Source organism: Pleurodeles waltl, chromosome 2_2 (genome assembly GCF_031143425.1).
Source record: "Pleurodeles waltl isolate 20211129_DDA chromosome 2_2, aPleWal1.hap1.20221129, whole genome shotgun sequence".
Taxonomy (NCBI): domain Eukaryota; kingdom Metazoa; phylum Chordata; class Amphibia; order Caudata; family Salamandridae; genus Pleurodeles; species Pleurodeles waltl.
In genome coordinates this window covers 243,105,146-243,120,223 of record NC_090439.1, presented here as the reverse complement: position 1 = coordinate 243,120,223, position 15,078 = coordinate 243,105,146, and the positions used below count along the sequence as shown (strand labels likewise).

General features: G+C 43.7%; 1 protein-coding gene across 1 annotated transcript in view; it reads left to right on the top strand.

Annotated features, from left to right (window-relative positions):
• UBE2QL1 (ubiquitin conjugating enzyme E2 QL1) overlaps positions 1 to 15,078 on the top strand; it is a 144,338-nt gene that overhangs the window by 116,950 nt on the left and 12,310 nt on the right. The gene's annotated exons all lie outside the window — the stretch shown is intronic.

Below are 15,078 nucleotides of genomic sequence, written 5' to 3'. Positions count from 1 at the left end.
GTGTCTCAGACCTCTGCCATCTTGTTTTCAGAGGTGTGGGGGACACTCTGGAGGCCTCTGAGTGGCCAGTGCCAGCAGGTGATGTCAGAGACCCCTCCTGATAGGTGCATACCTGGGTAAGTAGCCAATCCTCCTCTCCGAGCTATTTAGGGTGTCTCCTGTGGGCTTCTCTTCAGATTTTCGACTTGCAAGAATTCACCAGGGTTCCTCTGCACTTCTCTCTTCGACTTCTGCCAAGGATCCACCGCTGACTGCTCCAGGACGCCTGCAAAACTGAAACAAAGTAGCCAGAAGACTACCAGCAACATTGTAGCGCCTAATCCTGCCGGCTTTCTTTCTTGACTGTTTCCTGGTAGTGCATGCTCTGAGGGCTGTCTGCCTTCACCCTGCACTGGAAGCCATGAAGAAATCTCCCATGGGTTGATGGAATCTGTCCAGAGGTCCAACTGTCTGAATTTGGAGGAGGTAAGTCCTTGCCTCCTCTCCCAAACAGTATCACCGTGTGATGTGCAGCTACAAGGGCTTATGTGCACATTTCCATGAAATTCTGCATGTACAGCAGTCCCCAGCACTCCGTCCTGTGAGGCTCAGCTCCCAGAGTTGACCTGGTGTCGTGGGACCCCTTTTTGCAGTGTTAAGACGACCGCTGTGTTCAGTCTTCTTGAACCCGTGTTCAAGGACTCCTGCAGATTCTTTCCTTCTTCCAGTGGGCTCTCTACGTTGCTGAGGGCCCCAGCTGTCTCCCCTCCTGAGTGGCGACATCCTGGTCCTTCCTGGGCCCGGGCAGCACCCTTTTTCTTCCACCGCGATTCTTGCATGTAGCAAGGTTTAGTTGCGGTATTTTGCCAAGGAAATCACCCTGCATCCACTAGCACATCGTGGGACATCTTCTGCACAAAGCAGAACCTCCTGCCTCACGCCGTTGGTGCAGAACCAGCAACTTCTTCCAACCGGAGGCAGCCATTTTGCACCTTCCTCTGGGGTTTAGTGGGCTCCTGCCCCCCTCACAACCCCCGACACTTTAGCAACTCTTGGACGTGGTCCCCTTCCTTTACAGGTCTTCTGGTCCAGGAATCCGTCTTCAGTGCTGGCAGTCTTGTGTGGTCTTTGCAAAATCCTCTATCACAACTTTAGTGTTTTTTGGCGGAGGTAGTAGTACTTAACTCCTGTTTTCCTGGGTCCTGGGGTGGGGTCTCCTCTATACCCTTGGTATTTTGTTATGCTCCCAGTGAACCTCTACACGCTACACTTTCCTAGGGGTGCATTCGCGGTTCCCATTCCACTTACTTGGTATGTGGTTTGTGTTGCCCCTAGGTCTATTGCATTCTATTGTGTTTTACAGTGTTTGCACTACTTTCGGACTGTTTAACCTACCTGATTTGGTTATTTGTGTATATTTTGTGTGTTACTTACCTCCCAAGGGAGTATATCCACTGAGATATTTTTGGCACATTGTCACTGAGATAAAGTACCTTTATTTTTGGTAACTCTGAGTATTGTCTTTCTTATGATATGGTGCCAATGTGATATAGTGGTATTGCAAGAGCTTTGCATGTCTCCTAGTTCAGCCTTGGCTGCTCTGCTATAGCTACCTCTATCAGCCTAAGCTGATAGAACACTTCTACACTCTACTAATAAGGGATAACTGGACCTGGCACAAGGTGTAAGTACCATTGGTACCCACTACAAACCAGGCCAGCCTCCTACAATTTTTTTTGTGAGTTAGGGCCACGTTTTGGAGACCTGCTCAGTCAGTGAGGGCAAAATGTGGTGGTCAGAATGGTTCTCTAGGAGTCTCGTACCAACCAACTGATAGAAACAATTTAAAAATGTCAGTCTTCTGAAGGTGTTCATACAAACAGTAGATCATGCTGTTTATCGAAGCGTTTGAAAGTCTTTTCAGCATTCAGTACTCATACGTGTGAGGGTTTCATTGAGTTTTACTCACCTTGCTTATGTTTTTGCCTACATACACCAGTGAGGGAATCAAGGATGTAATTTGTGATGTCATCTGTGACATAATCTGTGAAGTAAAAAAAAAGTGTATTGGGTTGAGTTATGGTTTATGCAATGGTCCAATTTTTGTTGCTTTTTGGTTTTGTTTCTAAAGCATGTCAACTCCCTAATCTGTGTGTGTGTGTGTGTAATAGATATGCAGATGCACAAAGATCGATATACTATTTATTCTACTTGTGAGTGTGGGGAGTGGTCATGACTCAGAAGAGGCAAAGCCTTGAGTAACTCATAGTGCATCTGCCCTCCATCACAGGGAGGGTCTTTACCTTGCTGAACTCTGTGCAGCTGCAGATATGGATTCTGCCATGCTATTGTTAGGTCCTACAGTAACCATAATATAAGAGATCAAATCCATGCAGTGAGACAGAATTACAAAAGCTAGGTACGGTGAGCATGAGTGCTGTTTTCTTTATTAGTCCCTTGAATAGAGTACTGGGAGCTTGCCAGTGAGTCAGAATGCAGGATACAGCTACCTTTAGAGACCCACGAATGAAGCATTCTGTGCTCCCAGGCCCCACAGGGCAAGCACCACTCAAAATGGGGATGCTGCAGGAGTAGTTGTTGCCTCTCACTAGAAAGATAAGTTGAAAAAAAAAAAATCTTTATTCCCTCCGAGATCTTCCTCAGCCTCTGAGTTAGATGGTTGAGACTCCACTGTGCAGGCCACTCCCTTTGATTCTGCTGAGAGGAACACTCAATCATTCAAGGAAAAAAAAAAAAAACATGAACTCATTTTTATATATTCGACTTTGTTGGCTGATTTTTGCTTACATTTCGTCTAAAGCAAGGGAGGGACCCAGACAGGTTTGTTTCAACTAGCTTCTTTAGAAGAGGCTGCGGAAGTGTACTGGGAGAGTGAGCTATTTTAAATCTGGCCAGAGATGGCATTAGCTGAGATGACCTAATCACCAAAAGAAATTAAAAAGCAACTATGGCTTGTTCCCTTTGTTAATTTTCTTTACGGGCATTTGATCAGAGTGCAGTTGTGTTAGACCCACAATGAAGCAGTTTTTTTAAGTCGAGCCTAGCAGCCTACATGCACTGCTATCTCGACATTCTTCAATCTTCTCTGTGGGCTTTAACCACGCCCATCTTACACCCATCACTTTCATTCGTTCCTTGGCCTGCCTTTCAAAATTCAGTTGATTTTGTAGGTAAATGTTTTAGGTATGTCCCCCGCCTTGAGGCTGTTTTGTTTTCGCTTTGGAGACTGACCCTGTTACATAGTTAATTGCACGACTGGCAATATACCTTAGTGTGGCACACTAGTTTTTTCTTTTGCCTCTCTGCTTCATGGCCATATGTTGTTTCTTCCTCTTCCTTGTGTGTTTTTTTTTTTTTTTTTGGGTGTGTGAGTCTAAAGGCTGCAAGCTGGAAGAGGGTGGGGATTCTTTTTTATTCCTTTTTTTTTTTTTTTTTTTTTAAGTTTCATATATCGCAAACTCGATCAGAGGTTTCATATAGCGCAAACTTGATGGGAGGAAGGCTGCAATCGGAGAGGCAGTTTACACTTACGTACAAGTTTAGCAGTTTAAAATGTGCAAGTTGGTAGATTTTTCAACAGAAACAAAACACAGAAATCCTCAATGTGGCTCTCCCGGCACAGCAGGAGAGATGATACTACAATATTCATTGCACTTGGGGAAACTCACCCCATAATGCTTTGCGGGGCATTTCTTTTACAAAACATTTCCCCCCATAACTCAGCTTGTGGTGGTCCTAGAACAATGGGGCCACCATCAAAGTGTCCAACACAAGGTGTGCTCTCTGCCAAAGTCATTTTTGGGTCCTCACACTAGGTTGGAGGGGAAAAATAATTGTGTGTGTGTGTGTGTGTGTGTGTTTTTTTTTTTTAAACCTTTCTCATGGCTGGAACTTTTGTTTTGCAGCTGGGAGTAGTTTGAGCTTTTAAGGGCATTCTTTATAATATTATTCCTGTAGGCCTGAAAATGTCTAATGCACTACGCCTTCTAGAGGCTAAATATATGGTTACATTGCATTATATTCTGCCATTCAGTTTTCACGCGGTTATTGCCCTCTAGGGGCTGACTGTATGGTTACATGACCATGTTTCTCACAAATGCTGTTTTTTATTGTGGTGCCCTCTCTAGGGGTTGTTCTGAGCATGACAGTCAAGATACTACAATATTTGCTGCACTCAGAATGTCTAGGTCATTTCTGGGTCCCCACACTAGGTTGGAGGCGACCCCAAAATAATACCCACTCCAACCATTCAGTGTCTTTCATCTGTTTAATGGCTGGAACTTTTATTTTACAGCTGGGAGTAGTTTGTGCTTTAAGGGCCTTGTTTGTAATATTCTAGTAGGCCTGCTAGGCCAGTAAATATAACCATATTCATATATGACTAAAGTACGCCCTCTAGAGGCTGACTATATGGTTACACTGCATTGCTTTCTGCCATTGTTTTCATGTGGTTATGTCCTCCATGGGCTGACTATATTGTTACATGACCTTGTTTCTTCCAAATGTTTTTTTTTTATTCTGGTGCCCTCTAGGAGCTGTTCTAAGAATTAGTCTAATGCCAAGTGTATGAAGGAACGCACAAACACAAAGCTTATTTCTGATAAAGGTTTTTAGTGGGTTTACATGATGATTGTATATGTTTGATTGATTTCTCCTTATTACACTTTTGACAATGATTCATGCCAACTTAGTATCCATATTACACTATGACTGTTTGAACACTCTTGATATGTTTGAGTGACCCTTTTAAGGGGTTACCAGTGTTTGTACAAAGTCAGCTATGGTATGTTCCATCTGCCAATGTAATGTACCGCTTGGCTAAATACTTATGAAGTCACAAAGGTGAGACCTATTGGCTATGCCAGTGCTTGCTTAGCTTACAACTGATATATACATTCGTTAATGCAGACGCTTGTCAAATACAGGAGAAAGGGACTTTGCAGGGTGTAACCACATGACAAATAGAGAAGAAAGGGATTTTGCATGGTGGACGTCCTGACAAATGCAGTAGGAAGGCATTTTGTAGTATGAACAACAAATATTATGAATTTTACTTTGTAAACTCCATGACCATCACAAGAATGGGCTTTACCTAGCTAACTCTGAGACATTTTCTCATCCAGCTTTCTAGTTCAGTATATGCAAGAGAGGTCTGCTTTCCATTTTCACATTTAAAATGTAATCTTTAGTGTGTAGTTTTGGGTGAATTGAAGTGATTTTTATTTTTAAAAATAAACACTGACTGGACATTGATTTATTGAGAGTTATGTGTTTTGCGGAGTTCAGAGTTTCTACTCCACACAAGCTCCTTCCTTGAGTAAGCGTTTGTCTGCTTTGTCTCACTACCTCGATATTCAGTTGTTAAAGGATTGTTTTTTTTGTCTTCATTTGGTATGGTGGCCCCAGGACTTTGGTTTCTCCCCTTTTTGTTGAACATCATCTTCACAGGTAAATAATTGGGTGGTTGTCTTAGCCTGCTATGGAGTAGTTTCATTGCTCATACCTGGTAGCCATTGTTGATGGAGACCAATGTCAAATACAGCAGGATGGGGCTTTGCGTGGTGTAAAACTCTGAGAAATACTTTCATAAGAGATTTACACTGTGACATTTATGACAAATACAATATAAAAGTGTTTTGCATTGTGTACACTGTGGCAGATACAATACTCTATAGAAAGGTGCTTTACATTATTTACCACTGAGAGACCTACTAGCACATTTGTCTTGGTTTCTCGTTGTGTGCATTTGTAAACTTGTGTAGTATTTAGCTGGGTATGGGTATTTCAAAGTAAAAGCACTGCCTTGAGGTTTATTTATAGTTATTGTGTGTGTTGCAGAGTTCTGAGTTTCTGGGGGATCCTTTGGGTCCGCCTCATTGGGCCCACGTGAGAAGTCTTCAAAATGGTTGATGCCAGGACCCCCCTGTCAAACTTCTTTAGGCATAAGGACCCCCCCCACCCCTCCTGACAAACATTTGGCACACAAGTGCCCCCAATTCCCACTGCAAATAATTTTTACGGTGGGCAAATTATATTAAACAGTGTTTAGCAAACCAAAGGTTAGTGGGTGACTGTGGTTCGGTCTCAAAGGCTTACCACACAGTTCAAACAAAAAGTGCCCCAAAAATTCCCGAAAAATGCTCAATGGTACTTTTTTTTTTTTTTTTTCACAAACAAAACCTAATTTGACAAAACGTATTTGGTTGATTACACCTTCCCAAACTAATGTGATGGGTGTGCCTGTTTTTATCCAGAAAGAGTGTCAATCTGTTATTGCACCTCATTAGTACCAGTTTAATACCCACCTATAGTAATAAGCAACAAAAGTGGTCTCTTAATCTTCTTTCACGCTGTTTTTCTAAAAAGATTTGTATTTTTTAACAATATGAAAACAGACACTTATATTTTAGCAAAAACTGGCTCCTGGTTATATTAGTTTGGAGCTGTTGTCTTCAGTTTTTAGGTCTTTCACTGTCAGGTAGCTACATATAAAAAAACAGGCAGCGTCAATAAAAAATAAAAAAAGTTGTTACTCCGTGAGAAATGCACTATGGCATATTATGAAACCTCTATTAGTTAATGCACTGCAGAGGTCAGTGTGTAAACTGAAAGCCACAGAATTAAATCTTGGTTGGTGCAGTAGAGAATAGTGACTTGTGTATTTTCAGTGCTACAGGGTCACATACAGTCCTAGAAAGCACTGTGAATATGTAAGTCATTATTTTATTCTTGCATTACATACAGTGTAAGACAGACTGCTGCAAAATGTGCCAAATGTTTCACGATAAAGTGGTTCTTCCAAAATATAGAGTTTAGTAGTACCCAGACTGTAGTAAGACATATATTTTTTTTTTACATCACTGTTGTCCCTTCATCACTCCCTCAGGGGTAGTAAAAACTATGTAAATACAATTAAAAGCATGCACTTGGCAGCTCAGTTGTTAACTCTTCGTACTACCACCCAAAAAGAATACAATTTCGTCATCACAAAGCTTCCACTGATTCGATCAATGAAAGCCAGTACACGCTCTAAAGCATCCTTTATTTTTGCAGATTACCCTTTACGTTTGCAAACTAACTCGTAGCAATTTTACAGCACAGGACCCTCCCTGAATAACACTCCACCTTAAGCATTTTATGAATCGAAATTAATCGTCCCTGCTGTCTTTTCCCAAAATGAAGAGCAAATGTTTCGGATTTCAGGCAAGGGTGAGGCTTGGCAATACACACCTTCCACTGACACCACAGCCGCCTGGAGGGGTCACACACTACAGATTGAAGAGCTTTGGCCAACGGGGTGAGGGTATTCCTACCCTGCCCCTTCTATTATTTTTTTCAACTAACTGAAACATTTTTCTCATGTTTCTGGTAGCTAAACTGAGAGCTTGCTCTTGCGGCACTCTGGAAGTCTGACTCCTGCAGGAGTGGGATGGTCCAAGGAAAATAAAGCTCCGTGGACCAACCATAACCCTCTATTTTTAAACTGCTGGTCTTGTCTTTAGAAACTTTCCTCTGGAAGGATCTTTACCTATGGCATAGGTCGGGATCCCTCCGGAGAAAAGCTCCCAAATACATTGGTGCACACGAATTTGTACTGACGAAAGAGAAACCAGCCTTTTGGGAGTCTATAAAGCTGTATGTCTACATTGAGAGTTAACTCAAAATATTTTTTCTTATAAATCATCAAAAAGAAAACATTATTTCTTTACTGAATCCCTTCTTTAATCATTCCGACCAATCATCTCCAGAGAATGAGCATTACCAAACACAGGCCAAGTTTACTTTTTCGAAAGTACTGTGTAGGATCATGCTACCTTGATTCAAACATAGAGTCGATGAGTTCTATGTGTCTCTGAATTCTGCTTCTCGGTGTAAAATGAAGCCCTGAACTTAGAGTCCCCGTGTGTTCTTTGACCCTGAGTTAGAAATGATCTGTATATTTTATGGCCTTGAGATCAGGCTCCTTATGTATTCGCTGTTCCTGGTCCCAGTGCATTTAGTATTAAGTGGGTGGGTCTACGCTCCGGATTCCTATACAATGTGTGTTTTTGAGCTCGTCTTTTTTGTGCATTAAGATATACGAGTTATTTGGCTCCTGTGTGAACGCAATCCAACCACCAGCTGTTCCATGTTTCTTGACATCAAGGTCTATACATTTAGCAAAGGCCTGAATTCTGGGTTGGTCCTATGTTATTTGGCTCTAGCACTTGGGCTTTCTCTCTTCTCATCGTTCCATGCCTTGACTACACAAACGCATAGACAGACCCTTTTCCCCCCATCCGGTCATGTCATTATTTTTGCAGTCAGTGCTCAAGGTCGCTCCTTTTCCTGTGTACCTATCTAAGGTACATTATTACTATAGATATCTTTACGATATGTTTACGGTATTTCTAGGCCATTCTGTTGCACAAAAGTGAATCGTTTCTTAACCTTATAACCTGGGCATGATTACTTTTTTTTGGCATCAAATAAAGTGTCACTCGAAGTGTCACATAGGGCATAAAAATATCACACAAGCACAGTGGATTGTGGAAATGTCACACATAACTAAAGGGAAACTTGGACTATTGAAAATAGGGAACGATCAGCTTGTAAGTAAGCAGTGTCAAGGTTTTCGGTGCATGTTTTGTCTTTTTGTTTCTCATGCCAGATGAACCTTCCCATTTTATTAGCCTATATAAGGAATATGTTTCTCCCAGACCAGCAGATTAGCGGCTTGTTCCAGTCAAAATGTAAAATGGACATAATTTACACACACCCATTAAACATGCAGTTATGAAAATACTTTATAGAACCTGCCAGAGGTGAACATGCCAATACCTAACACAATGAAACGTTTGAATTCCTAAAACAGGAAACCTCGTTTTAAAATAACTTTTCAGAAGCTTATCTATGAAGGGGTATGTGCAGAAATATGTTTAAACGTCATAACATAGTGAAAGCTTTGTGATGATTTTTCCCACCTCTCTTCTTAATAAATCGTAATCATTTAACCAACGGAATGCTTTATTCTAAATATTATGAAAAGCTTTCTTCAAGTCAGTAAACTTCTAAACATTGTATGTGCGTTCTGTGGTGTATTGCATCTTCCCCACAAGCTCCTTCAAGTAGTTAGTTCTCAAATATTCCTGTTAAGGTATTTGTTAATTTGCAAATTCGGTAAACACGTTTTACTTATGAATGTTTTACTATTTACACACATGGAATGAAGTACAGCCATGCATATTTTATAAGGATACTACAAGTAACGGGGGATTATCGTGGCCTTTTAGCGCTAAGAGTCTAAAGGCCGAGTCCTTTAGAAACTTTTGGCACGGACTTGCAATATACTGGTAAACATTCACTCGGGGGACATTTTATTCATTATAGCACATCATGGCCATAAATGACAAGGGGATTCATGGTTTCTGGGAAAACTTTAACCAGTCTTGACTATTTAGAGATCAGCACTTTGTATTCTGGGTTCTGTAGAGTCATAGGGACAATGGGAAATCTAAAATGACAAATCCATTAAAAGCACGGGCTGGTTTCATGTATCAATTATGACCTGACTCTTTTTGAATATTTCCAAGACCTGGCAGAAAGGTGAAATTTGTTTTCCACCAGCTCTTATGTGGAAAATGAAAAGGCTGCTGTTTGCAGGCCTACTCATTCAGTGTATTTTGGGCAATGTTGGCCTGGTGCACCCAGCCCTGCTCTACTGATATCCCATCTAGGCAGGAGGGAAGTGAGGGGTATGTTACAGGATTATACCCCACTGATGTTGAGCCCCGCTCCCTTTTGTGTTCCCAGCCTGCTTTCCCCTCAGTACTCAGCCAGCAACAGAAGACTGTTGTGTGCGCACAACATAGGGTTGTCTGGGCCCCTGGATCCCCCTCTTGAGTGTAATAATGACTCGGGCACCCCAGTGTGTGGTGCTAATAATTGCCGCGCCGGAACTTGGCGGGCTCCTTTATTTGTTCACCTCCTCCACGTCATCGCCATTACCACTGGCGTGGGGATCCAGAGGCTGGGACAAATTCTCACCCTTTCATTCCAGGGCGAGATAACGTGGGCTCTCGTGACATCACATTCCTCCTTTACCCAAACAAAAAACACAATATAACCAAACAAATACAAAAAAGCAATACACATTTCACGCTGTGGCATGAATGAAGAAAGCCAAAATCTTTTGACCCGTGATAATTTCACCCCCTACTGGACGAGACACGTTCTGTTAGTTAGTACATAATCTCTGAGCCTAGTGGATACCTGAGGCTGTGGCCTCAGGTGATACCTCTCGGTGCCCTGCCGCTGCATCAGGGATTCGCCAGCTGCTCCTTCGTGACCATCTACAGCCAGATCTTCTTGTCTGCCACTCAGGCTAAGTCCTGGCCTGTCAGCTTCTCTGGGTCCGACCGACAGGGGATGTGTCAGGATCAGCACTCTTGGGGGATTGTATATTGATACATTCTGCAATTGTTCCACTTCAGAGTCAGGTAGGTGGTATTGTTTAATGAAGGACACATTTCGGGAGATAGTCTCAAGTCCTCGTTGAGTGTTAACCATGGTTCCCCTGACGTCACACATTTCTCAGGGCTCCACTTCAAACGTGGGTTTGAAGTTTCAACCAGGTTGTCAGTTCTTTACTGGTACAAGGTGACCCACCTGGATGTCACGCCGATGGACATGTCTTTTCCTCGACACGCAGTCATTTTGGACTCTGTGCTGATGCAATGCCTCTGCGACTTGGTTGTGTGTTTCAGAGGGCACGCCAATGTAAAGCAGGGTATTGCCCACCATACTTTCTTGTATAGCATGCTGGGTGTCACTTTGGTAGTTGCATGGGGGTGAGCTGGTATTCACGCAGAAAAATATATAGGGCACATTCCATGTTTTGGTTGTTGGCCACGGCGATCCTCAAAACTTTTTTTAGGGCCCTCATGAAAGTTTCAGCCTCCCCATTTTGCTTGCAGCCAGTGAGCGGTGATCTTGCAGTGATGGACGTTGTGGGACTTTAGGTAGTCGGTGAACTCTTGGCTTGTGAACGGTGGGCCGTTCTTCATTTGTGCATCAGCCCATGAGTGGCCATGACTTTCTCCAGTCGTGGTATTGTTTGGGTAGACGTTATGACATCCACAATCTCGACTTATCGATACTTTGAGAAGTCATCAATTATTAAAAGCACATGACGACTATCTGTCAAACTCTCAAAATCAGAGCTTGCTCGATACCACAGGATAGGTGGAATCAATTCAGTGATGATGGGGGCCGGGTGGTTCTGCGGAACCAACTGCCTTACTTACAGGTCAGTGCCTCACAGCCCACTCCACCTGTTTGTCTAGCCCTGGGAACCACTCTTTGCATCGCCTCGCTTTGGTCTTCACTATCCCTTTATGTGCAGTGTGCGCCAAATCCACCACTCTTTGCTGTAGTGAGCCAGGCCATGCAACAGGCATCCTTCGGGAGAGACTGCGACGTGATGTAGTGAAGATACTCCCCAAATGGTGCCATGGAAGACTTTGGCAGCACTCAACACCCCGAAACTGAGGCGCTTGTACCTCACCTCGTCAGCCGTAGGTGAGTGGAGAATGTGGTGATGTCCCTGAACTCGGGAGCCAGCATCAATTGATGGTATCCTGCCCTGAGATCCATTTTGGAGAATCATTGCGACCCACCCACCTCTGCCACAATGTCATTTACTGTAGGTGTCAGGTCAATTTGGGCAGGCGCACATCCACACATTTTCGGACCTCCCAGGGCTGTTTGGGCTTTCATGTGATGACAATTGGAGAGATCCATGGTGTTGGGCCATCCACCTGTTCAATGATGTCCACCTGTTCTAGTTTATGTAGGTTTTCTTCCACTTTTGGACGCGAAGGGAAAGCCACCCGGTGATGTTTCAGGGCTATGGGCTGGATAGACTCATCAATGTGTTTGTGTACAAGCCTGTCCTTCAAGCATCCGATGCCTTCAAGCAGCTGTGACAATTTTGATACCAGATCTTCCACACTCCCCAGGTGTACACTAAATGCGAAGGTCACAAGGTTCAACTTCTCTGTGGTTCTGCAGCTAAGTTGCATGCCCGACCCTGTCTTGGTGACATATACTTTGACTTGTGCTGATTGGGTTCCAAGGTACATCTCTGTGGTGAACACCCCAGCCAAGGGAAGAGGTGTCGAGGAGCCGAATGCGTAGACTGGAGTTGTGGTTGGACTTAACATGGGGCGAAAAGGCAAGGCTTTCAGCACCAAGTGCGCTAAGATGTTGATGGATGCTCTGGTATCAATGAGTTCTGAGATCGGATGTCCTTCAAGAGAGAAAGTGCACTTCGGAATACAATGTCTGGGATGTCTTCCATGCTGCATGGTGTGGATCACATGCACAGCACCTTCAGCGTCCTCATTAACGTCCATGTCTCTTTCATACTCAGAGATCCTGGTCGTTTGTGCATTGTTGATCAACCTCATCTTCTGGTTCTTTTGGGATGTTGAGGAGCTGCACCCTTTTGCAAAGTGATTGATTTTCTGACAGTTGGTGCACCGCTTCCTTTGAGCAGGACATGGTCCTTGGTGGGGATAAGACCCTCTGCACATTTAGCAGGATCTGGCATGGTGGCTTGCTTGGGCCGAGGATGATTATTCTTCATCCCCGTTGTTGTTGTTACCGCATTAACTGTTTCCGTCTTTACTTGTCGCTGCAGGGCTGCTTCCATATACACCGCACGCACACCTAACAGTTCCTTGGACTGTCCCAAGGTGAGTGTGTCCGTCATTGGCATACCTGGAACTTGCAAAATGTTCTCTCTTGGTTTTACTGAGTGACAGCCTTGTATGAACTGAGCGCGTATTTCGTCGTCCACATTAGGTAGGGTGCAGGTTCTTTCCAGTTCTCTGAGCCTTTCTTAGAAGGTATCCACCGATTTGTCCGGGAGTTGCCTGGCTTGCCGAAGGAGGCACCTCTTATAGTCCGGATTCACAAGCAGTTCAAAATGCGTTGTGGGGGCACGTTTTAGGGTCTGATTTGTGAAAGGTGGACCTTCCTCCATCACAGGTTTGCTCAGCCTGTGAGTCATGGCCCCACCGAGGTGTAAAAGCATGGGTTTTCAGTCATTATCCAGATCCACCACAGCAAAGTATGTCTCTAGTTTCTCCACCCATTAATTCCATTGCCCTGCTTGTGCCGAGGGATGTCCGTCTGCAACAAATGATTCTAGAGCTGGGATGAATGCCATCAAATGTCGTAGTGGGTGAGACGGGTGAGAAACCCTGATGCTTGTCCTGCAAAACAGTGCACGAAGTCCCTAACCAATGTCAGATTTGTGCAGTCACTGAAGGCTTGCTTTGGGCTGTGGTGTACGGGAGTTGGGTGGGGCCACTGCTGGGACGATGTGACATATGCTGCCCAGGATATGGTTACTGGAGTCACTTGGGTGCCCTTTCACTGTGTGTGACTGAGACCATGTACCCCCTCCATTTGAGTCACTGTGAGCGGACTCCGCTGTTAGTGAAAAGTCCTCCCGATGTCTGTTTAAATTTAATATTCTTCCTTTTTTAAAAAAAAATACATGTTGTTTATTGTTTGTATGACCCTGGAAAATGTATGGGCCGCAATGGCGACAGTCAGTGGTGTTTCAGCCACTTGATATATAAGCCCCCCGGTGGCAAGTTGGGGGAGGCTCTAATCATGTGTTCTGCCCCTTGCTTCATGTAGTCCCCCGGGCCCCGTGGTGAGAGGAAGGAAGACTGGTTGTGGGCGGGACTATTGGCCCAGACGGGCCACGCTGGCTGCACTTGATCCAGTGCCGTTGAAGACATAAGGGACACAGTTTGCCAGCAAGCTGGCCTGTGAGGAGCCAAACAGCAAGGCTGTTCTCCCCCCCTCCCCCCCTCCAGGCAGTCCCCTAGAACACCGCTCGCCTACAGAAATGTTCCCTTGAAGTGCGGATCCAGACTCGTTCCATCACCACAAGTGCCCGCAGACCACAGGTGAATTCAGTGGGGGTGGGTGTCGCCGGCCCTCGTTGCCAGTTAGTTTTGTGCATGATATATGGTTGTCTGGGCCCCTGGATCCCCTCTTGAATGTAATAAGGACCTGGACACACCACTATGGGGTGCTAATAACTAATGCAACCAAACTTGGCGGGTTCCTTTATTTGTTTGCCTCCTCCACATCATCGCCAGTACCACTGGTGCGGGGGTCTTGAGGTAGGAACACATTCTCCCCCTTTCATTCGAGGGTGGGATAAAGTGACCTCTTGCGACAACAGAGACAACCTGGCAGCTGATGCTATGACAACACTAGGGGCTTGTATACATTATTAAGGGCTAGAAGCGACTTTTGTTCTTGTTTTTTAAGCATGCTGTGATGTCAGAGCAGACCTGTACAAGAAAATGATTAAAAGGATTTATAGAGTTCAGTCTCATTCCTAGCATAAATCGATTTAGATATACTCCTTCTGAGTAACTTGATCTGGAATAAAGCTGGGCGACCAGCTGTCCTGGCAACTAAATCTCTCAGTTCATATGTTTTTTTTTTTTTTTTTTCCAAGGAGAAGTCATTTTGTAAATCGTTAATCTATTTGCACTTCCACAAAGCTTTATAACCGCAGTCCTCTTTAAATGCAACTTGTAATTTCTATGTAGTACTGGTTGGTTTACTTTTTATTTTATGGACTTTGGAAGCAGTACTATGAAATACCTAAGATATGCGTACTGCAGGCTTACATTTACTACTCCTCTTTCCCTTAATCAAAATGTAATGCATAACTTCACAGAATTTATTCATTGATAGTTTTTTGTGATATCCATAATCTCAGTTCCAGATTCAGCAGGAAAATGTCTTCTAGTTAAATCCCTTTGTCCTGAGGGATACAACTTAGACTAGGACAAATATGTATCCAGGAAAAACAAGCACTGTCAAAGCCAATAGGTGTTGTCTTGCTTTTATAATTCAAGTGCTAATGTGTTGGTTTTGGCAATATTTGTCTTTAAAGCATTGTAAAAGGAAAGAAAAAAGCATTTCAAAATACTGGAGGAAAAGGAAGCTCATGGTATCTCAAAACTGTACAGTGAATCCAGTGTATTCCATTTTTATAAA